We start from the raw sequence: 22,999 nt of genomic DNA on the forward strand, positions 1-22,999 counted from the left end.
CACAGTTGTTTGGGTGGAAAACATTGCACAAATGAAGAATATTGCCACAAGCACGGAGGCAGAAGTCAGGCCTCTGAAACAGACTGAAGCCTCTCCCATTGTGCCATCTTTTCCTTGGAGGTTGTTAAGCATCAGGTTATTCTCAGTTCTTAGTTGTCTGTTGGAAACTAAGCTTGGCATTGCGATCCTTTTACCTGTTTACAGATGTTTACTTTTCTGTGAGGTGACTTTTCAAATGTTGACTGCTAGATGCTCTCCTTTGGTTTCCATTTAAAAGTGTTCTGCTGAGGTGTGAACTTACTCCAGTTTGCCGGGAGACTTTAATTCAAATGGGAACAAACATTTTGATTATAGTCAGCTGGTGCTGAGGTTTTGCACTCACCTTTAACAAATGGTTTTGTTTACTGCCTGGCCAGATGATAATTTTGTCTGGCTACACCCAAGAGACACCAGCATTTCTAAAGCATCTTTCTCTATCCAGGAAAAAAGCCAGACTCTAGCAGTCACCCTCTTCTGGCAGAAGCATTAAAATCTGGTATTTGATTACGTTTCAGGTTTATGACTTGGAGAAGGCACCTGGGGGAGGTTTTGGCACGGAGCAGGCAGGTATGTTCATCTTCAGACCCACAGCCTGCCCGTGCCGCTGCCGGCAGGCTCCTGTGCAGGGCGGCACTGGCACCAGAAAGCCAAAGCCTGCCAGCCCCCCCCAGGGCTCCCCCACCCTGCCCAGGGACCAGGACCCTATTCCATTATCCTCTGGGGCCACCAGTCCCTACTCTCGCGGCGCTGCAGTGGTGCTGGTCTCCAGTTTGGCAGAGTCATGCCCTGCCCAGCCACAGGCCCCTCGTCCTGCACTGACCTCAGCCCCCCTTGGACGGCGCCCAGTGCCCAGAGCTGGGGCCGCCCCACTGCCTGGCAGTGGCCTGCGCCTGGCTGGGGCGGTGGGATGGAGCCCGGCTGCCAGGCCCAGCAGCAGCCAGCAGTGCCACAACCAGCAGTATCCAAAAGGGAGGCTCTTGCCAGCAGCCCGTCAGGCAACAAAACTGTCCTGGCACCATTTTAGCTGAGGAAAACAGAAAGAGCTCTTGGAGCCGCTCTAAAGCGGCGACAGCTACCAGCATGGCTTTCATTTATTTCTGTGAATGTCCTTACGTGCAGCAATTGCTATGCAAGCGGTATGTTTCATTGCAGACAGCTCAGTTTTTGCTTTTATGTGGAAATGTGTTGGTTGGTAAGGGTGATTTCAGGGCGGCTGGCAAATTGCGGTTTGCTGGAAATGGCCATTCCAGTGGTCCCCGGTCCACCACGGCAGGGCCAGCCCCCCCCTGCACAAGATCATTAGGTATCATCCCAGTGGAGACAGTGCAGTAAAAGGTTAGTTTGGGAATGATGCCTCTTGGGATGACTGTCCCCTTGACACATAGCAAGACTGTGAGAGAACTTCTGACTCCCAAGAGCAACGCAAAGCTGTCACACACGCTTCTCTGGAAAGCTGGGCCCTTAGCAAGCACACAGGCATTTAAAGCAGGTGCAAGAGTGGGCTTAGATGATATTTACAGATGGCTGTGTGAGAGCAGACAGGCAAGAGAGACACAGCACCCACCCCCAAGTAGTACTGCAGCTTCTGGCAGGAGTGTGCAGACTCCACACGGTTCTTCTGTGGGATGCTTGCGAAGAAGAAACAAAGCATGACACAGAGGAAGCAGGAGACACAACAAAGAGAGAGAGAGAGACTCTTAATCATACAGCTAGCAAGGGGTGAATGAAAGCAGGTGGAAATTATGGGCTTTTGTCTTGATGTATGAACACAGGGATTTCCCCCTTACACGTGGAAGTGAGAGCTCAGCCATGCATGGTCTGATATTGGCATAGAGTTTCATATCCCCCAGATTCACCCCCTCATACAAGCATGTTTTGTACCACAGAGCTGTGTTGCCCTCCAGCACACTGGCTTTTCTCCACATGGCTGGCAGATAAAGTAGTACCACGGGTACCACTTACTTTCGCAGTGTTTTAGTTCCCTGCCCCCACCTTTCTGAGTGATGGTAGTGTCATGGAGAAAAGAACGGGCAAATACCATCAATCAGAGCCTTCTCCAGCAATTCTGCTTTGCACATCGGCTTGGAAGGGTTGGAAGAGGATTTCCTCTCCTGCATGGTGCCATTTTCTCCTTGTCTCTATCTGAAGGTTTGTCTCAGTTCACAATCATATGATCTCAACAACCTGCAGTTTTACCTTCACCTGTGCCTTGTACAATACTGCAAACATGATCTTGTTCGCTTGATCTGCATCATTTAGCTCTACTGGACTTCTCAAGCCTGTGCCATCTGTAGCATAAACAGGCTACTACCATGTGCTACTTAATTGCACACTAATACTCCTCTGCGTAAGAAGCCACTACCCTGACTCACACAGGGTTTATTTACCAGGTGCGTTACAGGCAGATGTTTTGGCACTCAGGGCCAACTGGAAGCTCTGCAGCCACGTTAGAGAAGTGTTAAGTCACAGCTGCAAGTTTATGAGTTGGGCTCTGCACCCTGCTAACTACAGTCACCACTCAGAGCACAAGCAGAGGGAGTTCTTATCTGCTGGTGAGTGACCACATAGCTATAAATATAAGGAAGTGAATAATAAGAAGAAAAGCAACATACAAAAAATTGCTGGAATGAAGACACCTGATATGTTTTACTTTGTTGAAGAGCATGAAGTTCAAAGATGGCAACTTAAACTTTATGAAATCCAGCAATGAGGAAGTAAATAGGTATCACCATAATAAGGTTATTAATCATAGCTGGATCGAAGGTCTTGTTTAAAATGAACAGGATAAGGTTATAAAGACTATCTGTGGAAAGTGAAACATCACAAAGCAGCGATCAAATGGGTTACCAAAGTAATTGATTTTTGGATGACAGCTTGATCTGCACTAGTGGGGGAGAAAAGTGGTTTTTGACAGCAACACCTGTAGGTCCAATCAGTCTGAATTTTATCCTCTGTTTTATAAGACTGAGTCAAATTATGGGCAATAAGCCTCAGATATGGAGAAAGATCCAGTGTCAGAGGATACTGGGACAAAGTATCCTCTGAGCCCTCAGTCTTCCTGGCTGCTGCCACGCTCAGTCCTCAGAGCATCACTAGTGGGTTCATCTTCCTCCACCCTTCTTCCCCCCTCACACTTCCCAGCATTTGGTGCTGTCATTACTGATTAGGGTATGTTTAATTTTCAAGTGACGGCAGTTACTCCTTCATAGCTGGTAGCCACCTCCTCCCCACCCTCAGCTAAGATGTAATACTTTACAACAGATGAAAAGCATGTATGTGTTGCCTGGACCATGAGATTTACTTATACCTCTCCAGGGATGTTTCAGGGTGAGCTATTTTACTTTACCCTGAAGTCAAACAGGAACATGCATTTAGATACAGAGGTAGCTTATTGTGTCTCAGGGAAAAGAACAGAGGGATAGGATAACAGAAGACTAGTGTGTGCATCATCTTACCTGTGCTTGGCACTGCCATAAGATTTAACTAGACCTAAACTTTTCAGGTCCCTTATCACCTGGAGGAGGAAGTGCAGTCTGCCTTCCTTCAATGTCCTGACCCTACCTTGTAGCTTCAAGGCTGATGCTTTTAAATCTTAAAGTCCTTTTCTCCTAATTTTCTTCCCCGAGGTCTCCTTCCCCTTGCAGGCTTACCTGCAATGCACATCAGGAAGTGGTGGTAAGCCCACAAGTCTCAATACTTGAATTACTAGCCAGGCATCACCAAGTATCTGCCTACACGCAACTACACAACTGCAGGAAGGAAGGGGTAAAACCATCTCAGACTGAAATCACAACCTGCCCAGCTGTAGCTCATGGTGTGGTATAAGTAAAAAGGCAAAAGGTACATATAACTCGCCAAAAAAAGTCTCTGTCTTACCACTTAGTTGTACATGGCGACTAAGGGAGTCCACACATGGTAAAAATCAGTTTAATGTAGGAAGTCTTTTATGTGATGAGGGAGCTATAATATAGTGTACTCTGTATTTTCCCACGTACTTGAAGCATATGCATCTGGAATGTTTCCACATTTTCAGTGTATAAAATCTAATTTTATGTTTGCTAGTCAACAGAAGTAAAATTAATTCAGAGTCCTGCATCAACAACATACTTTGATAATCAAACTACATATTTAACACTAGCCCATAGAATGTGAGCTCTGACAGATCCTGATTCAGCCCCCTCTCTCAGCTCCCCACGAAGTCCCCAGTCTCCTTCAGTCTTGGATTAGACTTGAAGAACTGCGTATAGCAAAATGGTGCGTGCAGAGAGCAGCAGCCTCCACACCGGACTGTGCTGCGAGAGTAGCAGAGGACTTTCCAGGCACAATGTCAAAATGCCCTGGAAGTGTTATAAAGTGATACTATGTTAAGTAAGGCCACTGAATGGGTTTCATCCATTTTGACAGTCTCAGTTCTCTGCAGCTACAGGGAGGGAAACAAAGCATCATAGGCATGGAACAGGTTTCTAGGCACCATCCAATCTATTTGCTCACCTTATTATTTCTTCTAGTTTTTAACACAGGCTTGGAAATTCATATTATTTCTTTCTTCTTAATTGTGTTTGAAGATTTACATCCCTCCTCAATTTGGTCATTTGTCATAGGTATATTTTGGGTTTCTATTCTCTTAAAAGCAAAATAAAACAACAATTCACATACCTGACACATTGTTCAGTCCCTCCTGGGGCCAAGCAGTCTTGCAGAGCAAGCTATTGCACAGGGAGGGCTACGTGATGTGCAGGCTCCATCTGCCCCTGAAGTGTGCATGCAGCACCGGGCCAGCAGCATGCTGAGCTGCAGCTCCATTCCACGGAGACACTTTCCACTTTTATTGTTCTTGATTAGAAAAACATTCCAAATCTTAGAATTGACATTTAAGACTGAATAAAGTTCCAGTTTGGTTTTATCAGGGCAAACTTTAAAATAGATTGTCTATTAGCCTTTGTTACTGTATTTCTTTTATGAGCATGAGTGGGAAGAGCATTAAGGAAGGCCATAAATCAGATGCATACTTTTGGTGGGTGCAGGAAATCCTTTAACCTTTATATTTCATAGAAATAGGAATAAATGGGGATTTATTCATATTGTCTACATTTTCCGAAACATCACCCAAGGAAGCATTTCTAGAAGCAAAATGATCAGAAGATGAAAACAAAGACAAAAAGAAAAAGTCCCCAAAACCACAGCAGTGCCTAAAGCACCAATTAAAAGCCATTGCCTCCTACTCATATATAGCAGAAGAAGAGACAAAAAAATCCCTACGTTTTTATTTTCTTTTGGTTTTTTGGGTTGGGAGCGGGGGATAAAGAAACACCACGGCATTGAGACTTGAGACAACTGTCTTAACACCAATAGTGTGCAAGTGTGTCCATTGGAAAATAATCTGATCTTAGTGACTAACTCCCAGCGGAAAACTTGGCTACTTGCCAAAATGTAAATACCCCTTCATGTATGCAGGAAATCATTTCCAGCAAACCCAGAGCTGGTTTAGCAGGATGGGAGATTCTGAGCAGTGCACTGTCCATATATTCTTACTGGAACGGGTTAAAAGGCACTTGCAGCAGCACATTATGGATGACACCAGCGAGAATTTAAGCATGCAGCATAATGGTAAAGCAATTAATAAGATCAGTTGCTAACAGTTGCACAACAGAGGAGTGTTTTAAAATTCCTGTGCTCTTTAACAATAATGTGGAGAGATGCTGTGAAAGGGGGGGGGGTGTGTGTGTGTAAAAGCCTGGCATGGAAGGGACATTCCTTCAGTTCCTCTCAAAAGTTAGAAAAACCTCTGGATAGGAAAATACTATTGAGCGGCCAATTCTTTCCACATTTGGCTAAGCCCAATGCCCAAAATACACAGAACACTACTTCACTTTGAAAGGATTGCAATACTCCTATCTGAGTCATCTGAAAGCAAATAAAATGAGACCTAAACAAATAAACCTAATTGTGCATGGAAACAAATCCAGCTCTCCAGCTTGGCCATGGCTTTGTTTTTGTTAGTTTAAAGCCTGCATATGCAGTTTTAGTGGCATCAGGAGTTATACAAATATTGACAACAAATTGCCAAATGTTGTTTTTTTCCCCCTCAGTGCGCAGTGTGAAGAAGCTGAGGGAATGCTTCTAGGAACCTTCCCTAGTGCACTGAACCAAATCACAGCTTGATGGGATCTGCTCCAGCCTCTTCTCTGAAGGGTAGACACTAATGAGATTGAGCTTGTTGACTGTTATCGTCAAAGACTTTTATTTTTCACTTGTGAACTCTGCTGAACGCAAACCCAGGCTTTCGAAACGTAGCTCAAATGTTTGCACCATAGCCAGGGCATTGTCACATGCTCTGTCCTCCACCCCGTGATTTGTTGCTAGTTTGTGTCATCCTTAACCTGCTTCTGGTGGATCAGCCAGGAGAGAAACAAATAAAGATGACAAGTGAGAAAACCAAGCTGCTCTCTGACATTCTTCCTTTAAAACGCTATTGCCACTTGCTGATTGTGGAGAGGGGCAGTTGCCTTGAGATAGAAATCGCTCATGAAATCCTGCTGTCATCTGTCAAAGGTAGATTTCGATCAAGTTGGTCTGAATCCTTAGCAGCTCTCAAGGAGAACTGAGAATATGTCACATCTTGATCTGACAGAAGCCAAAGTTAGCAAAAATATATTTACATTTAACTTTTAAATGAAGCCCAGACCTTCCTCTCACACAGAGGCAATGAAACAACACATTTTCTCCTTCTTTTTGCCTCATGTTCACAAGACACCTACAACTTTTATTATTCTAGCCAGCTGGATAACAAGGTTTCCATTCTGCAAAAACATAAACCATTAATCTGGGGGGGGGGGGGGGGGGGGGGGCGGGCGGGAAGAGGAATTTTTTTAGAATTGAACGTAGATCCTGAGAGTTTTCACACAAAGAAACCACAGAAATAAGACTCATGTACCCTCCTCAAAAGCCCAACAGTTAAGACACTTATCTACAATACTGGAGAGTTTAATTCATATTCCTGTTTTTTCTAATTCATCCTGAGAACTTAGAACTGGGTCTTGTACATCTCAGAAATTACCCAACAACCAGGTTATTGAACACCCTGCAATGAACTTCTGTCTTTTTTATCAGAAATCGCATGCTACACATAAGAAACTCCCTTAAGAGTTTCATCACAAGTGGTGAATTTCCATTAAAAGATTGAGGTTTTAGTTTTAACATCTCCAGCAGAGAAGTTCTTGACTAACTGGTACACCACCTAGCTTTCACTATTATGACATCCACTCTTCAGTTATGATAGCATTATATGCTCAGTATATTCAGGAAGACCTCAGTATGTTGTCAGACATATGCAGAAGCATCTACATTGTCTTTCTGTATTGCATTTCTTATCATGGTGCAAGCACCCCTAAGCACTTGCATAGTAAAGCGTGAATCATTAAATCAGTGGAAGGAAGGCACAGTGGAAAGGCATGAGAACTTGTGGGTTTTTGAGAAAGTGGAGGAAAAAAGATCCTCTCTATTTCACTAACTCTAGGTCTTCATAAAAAAAATAGCACAATGGTTGGGACTGTTCATGCTGTGAGCCAACACTGAAATATGACAAAGCATCAAGGCGTGTTGCGTTACATGATACTCAGGCAGCTGCTGTGATGGTGGTTTCAATCCACCAACTGGTGCAACGAAACAAATCTGAAATGTAAAAGCTAGATTTGGACCAAAATATTTCATTAAAATTACATGCATGTAAGTCAGGGAACTCAGGCTACTAATCCTCACAGCTACCCTAAGTCAGCCCTGGAGGACAAAGCAAGAACGCAGCTGCACAGACAGGGTCTCAGAAGGTATTCTAGGTTTCAGTTTGCTGACTGGAGCGTGCAAAATTTCTCTAACAATGTTTTGTTAGTGTATTTTCTTTGAAATATGTTGAAGGGGGAAAATACCCGTTGCTTTTCTGTGGAATGCAAGTATGAAATGACTGCACATCAACACATGAAGATAGCCAGATATAGACAAATTTGTATGAACACCTACTAGTGGAAAGTCCCACCCTGTGCAACAGACCTCAGCAACGCGCTTTAGGTCAGAAGAGAAGAGAGCTGAATCTTTTTCCGTCCTTGACTGCAAATTGGGCACTAATGAGCTTCCATAGTATATGCCACCCTTGAAACCTGGCCTGCACTAAAAATGGTCCCATCCTTCCCTGAAGCCCCAGCAGCCAGTCTGTCAGCAAGGGGGTGGGCTGCTATAAGCCCTCGCAAGAGGTGCGGAGCCATTGTGCACAGCACCAGAGCCTTGCTTGCCCCACCTCAGCTGAGTACCCTGCAGGTCCCACACCATGGGGGAGGGAGAATGACCTGTCACCAAAAGTCACCACGAGGCAAGAGAATGACATACTTCCTAGCAAAATAAGAAAGCAAGAGGGTGGGCAGGTTTTGTCCATAGATTTAGCAAAGCACCTTCACTTCATGGAGAGATCCATTCACACTTCTTTCAAATTTCCAGATATTAAAGCAACAGGGAATGATACGAAGTAGAAAGGAAAGGCATCTGAAGCTGTCCGTAAGACAGGGCAACATACGTCTGTATAACAGATTACTGGCTGTACAGGGCACGTCACCAGCCCACTCTCCCCCCACCTCTTCTGTCTCCCTCTCTTTTTCTCTCACACTGACTCACTCTTCCATGCCTTCTCAAGCAGTGAGGCCAGTCAATTAAAACCAAATAAAAACTATATCACACATAGGAAGGAGACTGACCTCCCAATGCTGACAGCTGCTGCTGCCAACCTGAACTGCGCAGGGGCACTGAATGCCATCCCTCCTGACCCTCCTTCTTGCCAGCTCCCACACCTCACCGCTCCCAAGGTGTGGAGATGTCAGTCTCCCACTGCAGTGCACAAGCTCCCCCTCAGCATGACGAGGCAAACTGTCATTTTCGACCCTGGATGCTGCTGTGGGTGGTCATGTTGGTGTCTGCTCACACTCACGTGGTACCAGACACTGTTCCATATGGCACATGGAGGGAAACATCCCATGCAGAGAGCGCCACGCTAGCAATACATTACGAAGCTGCATTTAGCAGCCATGTTACCATATAAAGCTCCTGCTCTGTATTCAACTTGGCATGTCTGAATTATTATAAGGATAAATGAGAAAAATCGTACTTCTCAGTTCACAAAAACACAGGAAGAGTGGCTACTAGCAAGTCTGTGCACTTTGTCTTGGGGTTTCTACCTGTCACCCTTCTGCTTGGTGTTTGACACATTTAACTGCTTCTTGTAGTCTTCATCTTTTGTTTAAATAGCTTCTACTCCTTCCTCGTAACTTTCTAGGCCACCTACTTGTTTAATATCTGATCTTCTCATCCTAATTATTTGACAGCTATTTCTGAGACACTTTGTTGAGTTATTTACCTTGCTGAAGTGACGTAAATTCTTCCCACCCACCCACCCCCAGTCTGTCTGGTTTCCCCCCCTCTAGTCTGGGTGAAGTGACAAACTCTCTCCCCTAGCCAAACATTTGTTTTACAAGGTATTTTTATACCATCACCTCTCTTCCCTGCATCTCCCCCGCCTACCCACCACAAACATATGCTGTGGTGGGAGGACATTCTGGTTTCACATAATTTGAAATCTTAATGTGACAAATTTCCCCTCCTTCAAGTCTTTTTTTTTTTTTTCTGTTTCTTTTTTTTTTTTCCTCCAAGATCTGGTTTGTAAAATGCAAACAGCAAAGGGCTAGTTTCTCTGCCTTTTTTATTCTGTGCGTGGAGATGTCCCTCTTTGCTTTGAAGAAATCAGTGGAAGAGAAAGGAAAACCCACTTGATTTATGTTACTGGGAACATATTTATGTTATAAAAAGGTTCAAAGACACACAGAAAGAATACTGCTTAGATTCCTTTCATTTATAGCAATAAAGACAGGAATGATGACTTCCAAGAAAGCAGGCAAATGTAACCACTCTACTGACTTCATTAGTCCATCACAGTCTGTTTTTCCCTGTATTAAAAATCACATGCAATCACACTGACACAGTAAAAACAACCTCAAGTGCTCTAAGCATCAGGCTTGGAACCATGAAAAACATGACTGTGGCCCTCACCATACCCAATCAGGGGTATGTGTACTCAGCAGTGATTCTAGTGTGGTAGAGAAAAGCCTAAGCCAGCTTTAAATGAGGCAGGAACAATCTAATTAAAACAGCACAGAGCCCAAACTGGGCTCAGCCATTCTAAATATTTTCCCTACTCTGAGCTAGAGGTTGCAGGGGCATGCACACTACCATGACTGGAGAACATCCAGTACCTACATTCACCACTACAAAGCTACATCTGATGTGCTAAACATCCTAGTCATTCTAGCAGCATGCACAAATGGAATGGGCAAAAATTAAGGCTGTTTATAAAGAGACTGAGTTTACGTTGCAGGATGGCTGAAAAATGCTTTTTATACGGAGACTGTATCTATTCAGCACACGCCATTAGACTTTTTGAAGTGGGATAAAGTCTTATTCCCTGTCCCAGGACCAAACCAAATATTGTTCCAGGATGTCAGCTGCATTTTAGTTCCCATTTTATGCAGAACTTTTGGCATGACACAGGACAACCAAAAAAATTACGCACCAATAATGCATCCTTGTTAATTTAATCTTGTGATTTTGTCTCATACAAGAAGGGCAAAGAAAGATAAATCTGAAAAACAGAACAGGGTGGGTCAATTCACTGCTAGCAGCAGGGGAATAAAAACAGAAAGTTCTAAACAGTGAAATTTATTTATACGGTGTGGCAACAGGCTCCAGAGAACAAATTATTAGCAGAAGGAGCCACTCACAGCACATGCAAGGCTCCCCTCAAATCAAACAGATATGGCTGTCACTGCAGGCAGCCAAGGAGCAGAGAGAAGGAAAGAGGGGAAAAACCCCCTTTCCTCAAACTGAAAACATTTTGTAGTTAAGGAACTCAGAGCAGAATGTGTGCAGTGCCTTTTGTTTCTCTTTGGTTCTAGCAAGGTCATTTAGGGAAAAGTCTGCAGAGCACCACCAGGAGTGAGCTGAGCAAAGGAGGAGAAGGGAACAATGCAAGTTTCTCAGTAAAAAAGTACAGAAGTTGGAAGGACACGAGCCGTTTGTCTATTCCAAGAACTTCTGGAGACTGGCCCCTTTTGCATGTTGTAGAGTAGAAGACCACCAGACCATCACAGAGGAGCCATCCACCACAATTATTTGGGGATATAGCGGAGAGAAAGAGCCATCCCCCAGTCACGGAGCTAACAGCCTCCAGAGCTCTGCTGGAAACCGTTCAGGGCGCTGCAGTTCTGCTGGCTCCTAAGTCATCGCCTAGCCCCTGGCACATACCCAGAACCAGGTGATACTCATTTGGCAGTACATTCTTTACCAGAAAAGCAATATGAAATCCCTGCATTAAACACCCTGCTGTTGGCTAAAGATACAGATCTCTTCTGTGTGCCACAGAAGACTAACAAGTGACTTCTGAATCTCAAAATAAGCATCTGAAGAGGTACCTGTTCGTCCATGAAGAAAATATGCACGCACATGAAGAGACTACTCTCCCTTCTAGGTCACTGGATGTTTCCCTGTGTTAGACATTAGCTGAACGTTCACTGAGCAGGTAGACATGGCACAACCTAGCCTGAACCTATTTTCAATAGTGATAATCTGTGAAGTATTTCACTTTTTCCACTTCCCTCCCCTCAAAAAAAAGCAGTAGAAAAGACAGACATATCTTAGGGACTTTTGTCTTCAGTCCAGGTCTTAGATTTTTTTTTTCCCCCCTCCCAAAACCAAGACAAATGTATCTTTACACTAAAGTGACTGTAGCTCACACGTACCTACCTGAGCTAGCCCTGCAGTGGCCTGCTTAGGTCCTGTTACCAATGTAGCTGCGTCAGCACAAGCTCAGCACCAGCTGCAGAAACCATCTATGCAGCTAAGGAAACACTCGCCAAGTAGCCACAGTAGTACCCAGCTCAGTGTAGGCTGTACGGATGGCAGTATCCAAAACCAGCAGTAAAAAGCTGGCTCAAATATGTCTGCAAATGCTGGCATTAGCCTACCTTTGTTAATGGCTTCAAAATGTTCAGAGATTTTGGGTGAAAGATGCTGCATCAGCACAAAAGCATTCCCGCAGCAGTAAACACACTTGGCTGGACCACTGCCTTTTCTTGAGCTCTGATTTGCTTCGAGTAAATACAATCATTTATTGCATGTTTCACCTTCTCATGGAACATCTGCTGTCTGTGAGGAGCCAAACAGCAGACAGGCTCTCAATCCTCCTGAGATACCTCTGGCTAAAAGCACACATAGCTTTTCTCAGAGGCCAGAATGTCACTGAACAGTTGGCTTACTATAAACCACCGCGTGCTGTAGGTGTTTCCAGCTCCCCTCACGCTGCATTTGTGTCACAACCCATGTTCCTGAGGATCCTGTGCAGTCTGAGCCATGCTTTACACCTACCCCAGGAGCAGTAAATTTCTTATAAAGCAGTTCTTTCCATCCACAAAGCAGAAAATGAAGAGAAAAATCACTGGCTCATGAGGGAAGGCCAGGAGTAGAGTGTGAAAGTAGGAGAGTTGAGAGCTAGTAACACTGCTCAGCTTATTAGGAGAACATCTCTTCAGGAACAGGGAAGTATATCAAGAAAATAAACAGAGCAAGACCACGAGGACAGGGGTGAAGTCAGAGGACACTGGATGGTCAAGACACACACAAAGAACAAAAAGCAAATGCTGGCTGAAAATGACCTGAGGAATTTAAATGTCATTCAAAACATAGTGAGCCAATGAAAACACTCAAAGGCAAAGGTAGATATGACAGGAGGCAAAGGAATTTTTGCTGTAGGACTGTCAGTAGGCTGAATGGGAAGTAAAGAAAGCGGAACTGCAGCAGGCTGTAGGAATTTGGCTGTGAGAAGCCTGGTCTGAGTCACGCTGCTTACCATGGAGGAGGCAGTGTTGGAGATCAGGTCTGAAGGCATCACAAGGCTACAAAAAACGGAAAAAGCTGGGGCAACCTTTGAGTGATATGAGGAAAAGGTAACACAAATTGGTCCTCCAAAATATGGAGTAGTTTAAGGTAATGCCTAAATTCTGTATAAGGTACTTCAGAAGGTGAGCCAGACCCTTACCAGTTCAGACACCTGTAGAGTCTGGTTACTCTCACTGTCTGCAAAGCAGCTGCTCTCTCAGTTTACACCAGCTTAAACCTTGTCCTCTGTACTCAGAATTACCCATCTTAGTTTTGACAACATAATGGCTTCAAGTAAGAGCACCAAGTCATGCTAATCCAGCCACGAATTCCTCCGTGCTCCCTCCCACCCAGATAAGTTTGGGATATCACAAACAGATAATTACAGTGGCACACAGACCCTTGTGCTACACTAGTTAAAGCCCAGCAGCTGAGGCTCTCCCTACATATCTGAGAAGGTAGGCTCACATATATTCCATCATTTCAGTTTTTGGAAATTGGAGGAGAAAGAGGTGAGTTTTGTTGTTTGGTGGGGATTTTTTTGTTTGGGTTTGTGTTTTTTTTTAATCTTTAGCCAAGCTATTTTCTTTTATGTTATTATCATGTGGTATTTGCCTGGCCTGTCCAGTTTAATATAGATACAGGTTTCTTCACCCCTCCACACAACTATCTCAGGAAGCTTGCCGCACTCTAAAATAAAACAGGGTAGATATATCATGACCTTTCATTCAAGGCTGAACAGTGGGAGCTGCTTCCACAAGGGCAAGATATACCCAACAAGCCAAACAACGATATCTCATCTATGGGACGAACAGAAGCTCCCCACTGCCACTGGACTCTGCACCTGTGGAGGCTCCTACCTCACACAAGGCCAGTTCACTGGGGTGGTTTGCCTCACCGTAAGGCAGCAAACGGTTCTTGCACCTGCACCACATTGCCGGCAAGAACACGACTAGCTCCAGGGCTCGAAGGAGTGGGTGCAAAGAAGAGCACACTTAGGGAGCTAATATGTAGAAGAACATGCAGAAGTGTGACTGTGGCTAAAGGGAAACTGAGGACTCTGCACTCCTATGTGTTCAAGAAAAAGCTTCTACTCCCTCTAACAGGCAGCGCTCAGGATTTTGAGAGTCAGACTCTCTTTGGATAAGTGCACTGCAGGAAGCCAGAAGCATGGGCAGAGAGCAACTGTGGCCAGCAGCTACGGTCACTCGTAATCTGTACAAGTTAATAAATGTGTAAAAGTAACAACAGCTTTTGGAGGAGAGAATCGGAGAAGGTGGCCCAAAGGCAAGTAAGGTGATCTAATCATTGGTACACTCTACATACACATGGAATACTACCAGGGACTAAAACTTGGATCCTTTGCATCCCTGTGAGTGTTGTAAACGCCTAACTATTGGCTAGTTTTGGGGAGGGAACACTCATTCCCATATCTTTGCACAACAAAACCTTCAAAAGATGTGTTACCATCCCTGTGTAAAGAAAGTAACATAATTTTAAATCTCAGAATTTCAAGGAACAGAACAATTGTTTACGACACATGTTTGTAAAGAAAATAGTCCAGTTGCGTCAAAGTACGTAATTTACCTTTACAGTACAAAGGTAAAGAGCCTGCAAAGTAGCCTGCTGAACCGAGCCAACGAGGGCTACATTTTAACCTCGCGTTCAGAAAAATCTTGACGGTGACTCTAAGGAGGCTCACTTGCCCCATCTACTGGTCGGCGGGAAGACTGGATTTGCGCCACAGTTGAAAGCACGACCACCGAGGCCTCCACGCAGTCGAACCCTCAAGTTCCCGTTTCTAACTTTAAACAGATGTGTAAGTGCCATTGACAGCAGCATTCCGGTAAGCACAGAAATGCTTCGCCGAACTGGAGCCTGAGGCTGACTGTTTCGCGTGGCAGGAATAGGGTTATGGCTTCTTTACGACCAAAGAGAAAAATGCATTATTTTCGAAGGAAATACTAGGACAGTCTGTTCAGTAGTACTGGCTTGTTAACCATGAAAAATTAAATAAATATGCCTTCTTTCATTCTGAAGTGGGCTAAGGTCATTTAATACTATAAAATACAGCCTGCAGAACCCTTGTCGCAAAGCAGCCATACGCATCACAGCTCAGTAAGGCCATCACAAGGTTACCATGGCTTCATAGGGATTTTTTTTAATAAGTATTTGTTTACTAAATAGCAAGTCAGATTCCCCAAAGACCTGCTGTCCCTATATTTTCTATCACTACATGCAGCGCATCCATCCTTCTGAAGTGGGTCTGTTCCTTCAGGGACCGGGTTGGAGTCGAGAGTGAAAATATGCAGTTTGGGTTGATGTGAGAGACCTTTCACCCTGCCCCAGGTAGGAAGACTTGTTGGATTTCTCACTTGGAACACATGCCTCACTCTCATCCATGTTCTTCGAGGGCAGCATCTGTGCTCATACTGTAACATCCCTTTGCTCCACGACCTCCCACGCTGGTTGCAGGTCCGATCAGAGGTGCCTAGAGAGAAGCTTCAGCCAACAGAAAGGCCACCAGAAAGCCTAGCAGCAAGCCACCCACCACATAACACAATATACCTGCAAGCTGATTCACTAGGAGATCTTACACCCAGACATGCTCTCTCCACATGACCCCAGCAAGCCTAGGACTGTTTGCTTAGGCAGATCCTCAGTATGCAAGTAACTGCATTACCTGCAGGACACACAAGTCTCCTTCTCAAAGGACTGTGGGGTCTCAAAAGGTCTAAGCGGAGATGGGACTTAATTATCACAATGTCTATCTAGGCCCAGGCATGAAAGTTCAGAGGGGGGTTATTGTCACACCACAACAGAGAATGACGAACCATCATTCTCAGCGAGCAGAGCCCAGCATTGTTTTCAGGAAGCACAGGTGGCAAAGCACAAGTGTGACCATCTGTCCTGAGGAGCTATGACTGCAGTTACCCAGCAAGCTGTGAGAATCAACCAGCCACAGCAGAGAAGAGACTGTAAAGGAGGGGAAGGAACAGCATCCCCACCGAGGCTGATTCATCTCATGTGATAAACCTGAGAAGCAATTGTGACTACTTTTAAATACATCATGTCTGTAGCAGGCAAGGCAAGAAATCATAGGCAATAGATCTAGACCTCCTGGTACATCAGGTGATGTGTTGTACCTGAGAGTTCGTAAAGCACATGCACTACTCTGAAGATCATCATGAAAGGTTTGCTTAGCCTCCTCCCAGAAGTATATTTTGGGCTGAGTTATGTGTCTTAAGGGTATGGTCAAATGTTTCTGAAATCACTGGCATCTAAGATTCTATAATTAAAAAAATAATGGACAATAGTGCCTTGAAACAAATGCTTGCACAGCCTCACAACCACAGTGTAAGCTGGGATCCAGCATTTCTAGCTGACATCCCTAGAGAGGTCACCAAAACGGCCAAGAGATTTGTCAGCTGCATGTAATCGCTAGCACCTCAGTTACCCAGGGACTGGGCTAGAAGAAACACTGTCGGTGTCCAGAAGGGTCTACAAGTCCACTGAAGACAGGCCCCAAGGGCTACCTTCCCGAGTTCTCCAAGCACCCAAGAATCCCTCTGGGTGATTCCCCACAGGCACACAATTGCCTGGCACACTTGCGCTAGACGGTGGGGGAAGCAAACTGCCAGCAAAGGTGTCACCCAGGACCGTGCACAGAGGTGTGAACTGCGGGCAGCGCGCAGAGCTGCTTGCAGGGTAAGCTGGATTCCTCAAGGGCAGGTGCTCTGGGAATCCTGTAGGCAAGCACGCCTGGCTTCCTCAGTAATTCCTCAGCTGTGTGGGACCAGTAGCACAACGTAAGAGTCTTTCCATTCTCCAGCCTATAAAATACTGAGTGATGGAAGAGGGGCCAGAATTTACACCTGAGAAAACAGGTGCCAACTGTGCCTGAGTTTCTGAATTCATGCACCATGCCCTGTTGATGAAGACGCACTCAGAGAAATGTACCCCAAGAGCTCAGGCTTCCCCCTGATGTGAGGATGCATGGCTCTTGGCTCCCCGGGCAGCCATCCCCTAGAGCAAAAGCTTCAGCCACGTTGCACCGGGGGGGGACCCACCGAGAGCAGCTAGTCAGGGGGAAGCTGCTGGAAAAGGAGCGGTAACGCGTAGCTGTGAAAGAGCCAAACCTGCTGAAGACCAATGCTGAAAGGATGCCAGCCCAGTTTTACTAGCCACGGAGTAGTATCGCTCTCAAAAGCAGACTCTGCAGACAAGTCAGACATCATGAATTCTCTAGTCCCTCACGGCAGACACCTTTGACAGGCCAAGTTCTGGCTTGTTCGGCTGGGAAACCCCACTCTGTTCCCTAGATCAGATCAGATTTAGACATCTGACTTAACATCACGGGCCCAAAGCTTATTGTGTCAATCTGATCTGACCAATTATCCAGGAACTGGCAAAAACAAATGTTTGGTGAGAGTTTTGAATATAAACCAGACTTCAACTGCAAGCGACGGACACAACTGCAGATAAACCATTCAGTCTTTCTTTTACTTTTGCCATTAATGTACATGAGACAATCTTCCCCATCCCATGACTCCCCAATCTCTGCCCAATTATCAGTGTCCAGAAACAATATTCAATTGTTATTTGCATGGCACTCGGCAGATTTTATCCTTTTTTTTGTAAAACAAGGTGAATCAAACATCCTTGTGAGTAATTCTATAATTAATTATGTTATATACAATACCTTCGTGGGGGAAAACCTAGCACTGATCTCTGAAAGAATTTATTTTCTTGGTTACATAACAGAACTGAATGCAATTTTTCTTCCTGTTTATGTTTTTCCTGGGAACAAAGTCTGCATTATTCAGCTGTGATCACTTCAGGCTATTGGTTGGTTGCTTGGGATTTTTTTAATAGTAATGCACAAGAAGAACACAAAGAGATGGTTCCTTAGAGACTGAACTATGTATTTTATATCAAAAGGCAATTTGCTTTCACTGGAAAATAAACAGCACAGAAAATACTAAACCAGAAGTTTAATTCTACATTCAGACACTTAGGAGTGGGCAACTATACAGTTGATTAGTCTCTGTTTTGGGGGTTCTGGGGTGCAGGGCTAACCATATCTTTAGTCACAAATATTCTAAAATTCAAAACAAAAGAAACAGGCAAAGCAATGAGTATATCACTTCTTGCCACCATCACAAGCATTAAGAATATTATTAAACATGCCACTCACCAGGAAATAAACATCAGAAGGAGCTGGAAATCACGGCGTTGCCACCACTCAGCTTTGACACCGTCACTTTCCACCTCCTTGCAGAAGTCCGGCAGCACTTTTCCAAGCACCACCTGCGTCAGGGCACACTGTAACGTCCCACGGGATCAGCCAGCTCACTCTGACATAAAACTAGGCTCAGGTGCTGGAATCAGCCCAGGGGCCGAGTCCCAGCTGGCACATCTAAAATGACTTCCAGCCCAAGGGAAATAAGAGAGGAGTGTTTGGAAAGAGCTTACACAGAGGGCTTCCAAATGGTAGTAGCCCTTCCTTAGAGAAACAGGAATATTGCCTAGGCAGATGAATAGATGGTTTGGACTGTTTGAGGGATGGTTCTCTTCTCATTCTGGACTGGGCTGAGCAGCTCCGATTCTTTTGCTGGTGGGTAAAAGGAGTTTGCACAGAGGTGACTGTGGCACTTGCTTTGCTGGGTGGAGGGAGGCGTAATTATCACTCATGCCCCACTGCGTGGCTGCCTTCCAGCTGCCAAAGCCCTCCTGCCAGTTAGACTTCAAAAGGCAGCACAGCTGGCCAGTTCGTCCAGAAATAGCTCCTCACCTCTCCTGGCAGAGCAAACATCTCTTCAAAAGTCCATTCCATCCATACTCTCTCTAGGCAGTAACTGCTGGTTACCACTCTCTCATCTGCAGTGAGAAAAGCAAATTCAGCTCTCTAGTTTTTCTTTGCACTGTGGACACGTATTAAAAGTGTTCTTTGGACAGGCCCCTACTCAGGCAAAGGCTGAGGCTTCACCATGACCCTCCACCTCCCTAAAAATACTGCAGGGCTAGAGCCTCCTGGTAAGACAGATAAATCCAGTCAATGGCATGAAGATCCTGGTGCTGGTACCTTCAAGAGAGCACAGCAGCTTATTCCAGCGTTGATTGTGCCATCTAACACAAGCAAAGGGACAAAGGTGAGGATGTTTTGCTCCAGGGCAGGGGTGTTAAGTCTGGAGATGATCAACACCATAGTCCCTGGTACAATCTAATGAGCTTTGCACCAAAATGCACGATGACACTTCCACACAGAGTTCAGAGAAGTAGGTACTGATTCTGGAAAGCTCCCAGAGGTGATGATGTTTTGTACTGACTTATCCAAGCTTGAGGGACTAGCTGCAGAACAGCCCTAATCCTGAGATAAAAATCCTTAGCAGCTTGATCTGACTATGGAGTTAGCCCTTCTTTGAGGAGAGGATTGGACAAGGCAACCTTCAATAGTAATTTCCAGAATAGTCTGTGGTTTTGTGATAGCACCGCTAAGACAGCACATCTGTGAAGAAACACTGAAAAGACCACTTCTGCCTCAGACCTGGGATTGCAGGTTCAACTAGAGTTACCATCATCCTAGAAAAGATTCTTGATGGCCCTTGCAATCGATGAAATGCAAACACAGCAGAAACACACTGGACAGATCCATAACATTCAGAGCAGGCTTGTGGCATTATGCTTTCACTTTGGGGCAAGGGTGCTCCTGTGCAACTGTACTGGGTCTGGCTGAGTTGGAGTTAATTTTCCCCACGGCAGCCCTCATAGTGCTGTGCTTTGTATCGGTAGCTGGAAAGGTGGAAATAACACACCAGTGCTTTGGCTGCTGCTGAGCAGCGCTGGCACAGCACCGAGGCTGCCTCTACATTTCCCCCCAACGGCAGGCTGGGGGTGGGCAAGATCTTGGGAGGGGACACAGCCAGGACACCTGACCCAAAGTGACCAAAGGGATATTCCATACCACATGATGTCTGCTCAGCAATAAAGGCTAAGAGAAAGGAGGAGGAAGGGGGTGGGGGGGTGCAGGCATTTGTTATTTACATTTGTCTTCCAGAGCAACCACTATGCATACTGAAGCCCTGCTTCCCGGGAAGTGGCCAGACATTGCCCGCTGATGGGAAGCAGAGAATAACATCTTTTGTTTATCTTTGCTTCTGCATGCATGGCCTTTGCTATTGCTTTATTAAACTACTTTTATCTTGGCCCACCAGGTTTTTTTCATCTTATTTTCTCTCCTGGTCCATCCTGCTGAGGAGGGGAGTGATAGAGTGGATTGGTGGGCACCTGGCATCCAGCCAACATCAACCAACCACAGCAAGGAATGTCTCGGGTCCTTTCCTATGCATAATTCCTCTTCAAAAACTCCCTATCACTTCCTACAACAGTGAACATATGGAGCAACATTGTGCTAAATATAGTAAACCCCCAGATGCCTAGCCTCTGCAAATATAAGTAGATGTGGCCCTTCCTTCATTACTCTATATGAAGTATCGCTGTGGTGTTTTCCATTATGATACAATATGGTAAATCCATCAGAATTATGAGGAAGACTTTCAACATAACAGCTGGCATTCAACTCAGAAATACTCACGTGAATCTGACCATAAAAAATACACACTTAGAATGCGCATATAGTTTTAAGGGCTCTCCCCTGCCATGTTTCTGAGAGAGAACTTTAATGGTTACACGATAGTCAACATACTAACTAACACAAGAGAACAGAGTGTACAACTTCGGTTCCTATCCAAGTAATATTGGTGGAGCAGACATAAATATTACCATACTGCTTGTATGCAGTAAAGGTAACATTTTGTAAGCTAATTCATACACAAAGAAAGCTATTCACCCAGAATATGGTCTTGAAAATGTCAGAAGATATTTTCAGATAGTTGAAAATCCTGCTCAGGATCTATTTCATCACAGATAGACCATGAGCGATGAAGGTCCCTACACCATAAGTAAGAACTACAATATTTCCTCTGATCTATCTCAAAACTGGCAAAGGAGACAAAATTGCTGAATGCTGAAAGAATTAAGTGGCAAGGAGCCTTATACCTGCCATGGATATTTGCCCAAAGAGCCAGGTTCCTAAGCAAGATAATCCTAAATGCTTCTTCAAAATGAAACTGCGTTTGTGATCAAGCATTTCTGTATTACCAGCAGAACATCTAAGACAGACACTTTTAGTATTGGAGCTGTCTGCCTGCAAACACAGACAGGAGAAAGAATCAAGAAGATGAGAAATCTTCCATAGACTTAGGGCTAGAATTAGAACGTGGTCTTGAAGATTCATGACAGCCTCAGCTGAGAGTAGCATGCCATCCTGGTTTTGGCTGGGAAAGAGTTAATTTTCTTCCTAGCAGCTGGTGCAGTGCTGTGTTTTGGATTTGGCGTGAGAATAATGTTGATGGCACACTGATGGGTTTGGGTTGCTGGGTAATGTTCGCACTAAGTCAAGGACTTTTCAGTTCCTCAGGCCCTGCCAGTGAGAGGGCTGGAGGGGCACAAGGAACTGGGAGGGAGCACAGCCAGGGCAGCTGACCAGAACTGGCCAAAGGGATATTCCGTACCAGAGGACATCATGCTCAGTATATAAACTGGGGGGAATCTCTGCTCAGGGACTGGCTGGGTATCAGTCAGCAGGTGGTGAGGAGTTGTGTTGTGCATCACTTGGGCTTTTTTCTTTGAGCTTTATTTCTCTTTTTGTTATCTTCCTTTTCACTAAAATTATTATAATACTAGTAGTAGCATTATATTTTACTTTATTTCAATTATTAAACTGCTTCTCAACCCATGGATTTTACCTTTTCCTGATTTTCCTCCCCATCCCACCGGGGGGCAGGGAGGAACTGAGAGAGTGAGCAGCTGTGTGGTACTTAATTGCCAGATGGGATTAAACCACAACACATACAAATTTACTTTATCTTGGAAGACAGAAAATAACAGAAACAAAGTATCTTTTGCTCTTCTGAGACTTAGAGTTAACCAGAACTTTAGCTAGACCATGCCATCATGGGAAGATTCCTGGAAAAGGGTGGGGTGAAGTGACTGACTGTAAACAAGGCATGAAATTAGGTAAATAAAGACATTTTTAGAATTTCTAGGATCCATACATATCATATTCCAGCCAGTTCCAAAAGGATGTGACATTTCACAAATAAATCACAAAGTGCCATCAGTATCATTCCACTAAAATCATTGGCCCAGCTGAAATATTTTACCTTTATCTGTATCTCTTCTGTGATTCCAAAGGATTGAAGCAAAGGGAAACTTCTTACCTTCTTCAAAGCAGTCATTATCTGGATGTCACACCTACCTTGTTAGGAGCCTTTCTAAGTGATAGGCACCCAATGACCTGTGGAGACCAGAACCAGGTGTAAATTTTTTTGCACCCTCTGAATAATCTTGCTAATGAACACAGATGTGACAATTCACTTAATGACATTTTGTCAATAAGGCTTGCTAACTGCACCTCCTCTTCTCTCAGTTTGATGAGCGATGGTTTTTCTGACCAAATAAAACCAACCTTGTGTTCTTGTACTACGCTTACAGTAATTTTTTATTAGCCAGGCCTGTTCTTATGAGTCAATAATCAATGACATAGAGACAGGGCAAATACAAATTTCTGAGCTTTTGAAAGGAACCAATAGCAGTAAACACCTCTCCTTTCTGCCTGGGCTAGAGAGGCAGGTCACTCTCATGATGTTTAGGCACTTCTGAAAGACCTAGTCTTTCAATTGTTTTTAATATGCATTATGATACATCCAGACAAAAGGAGTATGAGGATGTCCAGGTACTTCTGGGATTCTTTTTTTTTTTAAACATCTGCCTAGCTGTTTTTCCTTCCAGAAGAGCACAAAAGAATCATGGCAAGCTCTGAAGTAATGAAAAGTGGGGACACAAATAAAAATGCCCAAAGTAGAGCATGCCAGAGTATTAATCTTGCTACCTAATCATGTAACCAGTTTGTCAACATGACAAAAAATCAGGGGAT

The 22,999-nt window shown here is 44.6% G+C and overlaps 1 long non-coding RNA gene across 1 annotated transcript in view; it reads left to right on the forward strand.

Moving 5' to 3' along the window:
• The window catches only part of LOC308063383, a 55,826-nt gene that overhangs the window by 27,520 nt on the left and 5,307 nt on the right, over positions 1-22,999 (forward strand). Inside the window, exon 3 of the long non-coding RNA XR_013927950.1 lies at positions 1-22,999. This exon is cut by the window's right edge and continues 5,307 nt beyond it. This is a non-coding gene — a long non-coding RNA (uncharacterized lncRNA).

The sequence above is a fragment of the Falco punctatus genome, assembly GCF_963210335.1.
Source record: "Falco punctatus genome assembly, chromosome: 1".
NCBI lineage: Eukaryota > Metazoa > Chordata > Aves > Falconiformes > Falconidae > Falco > Falco punctatus.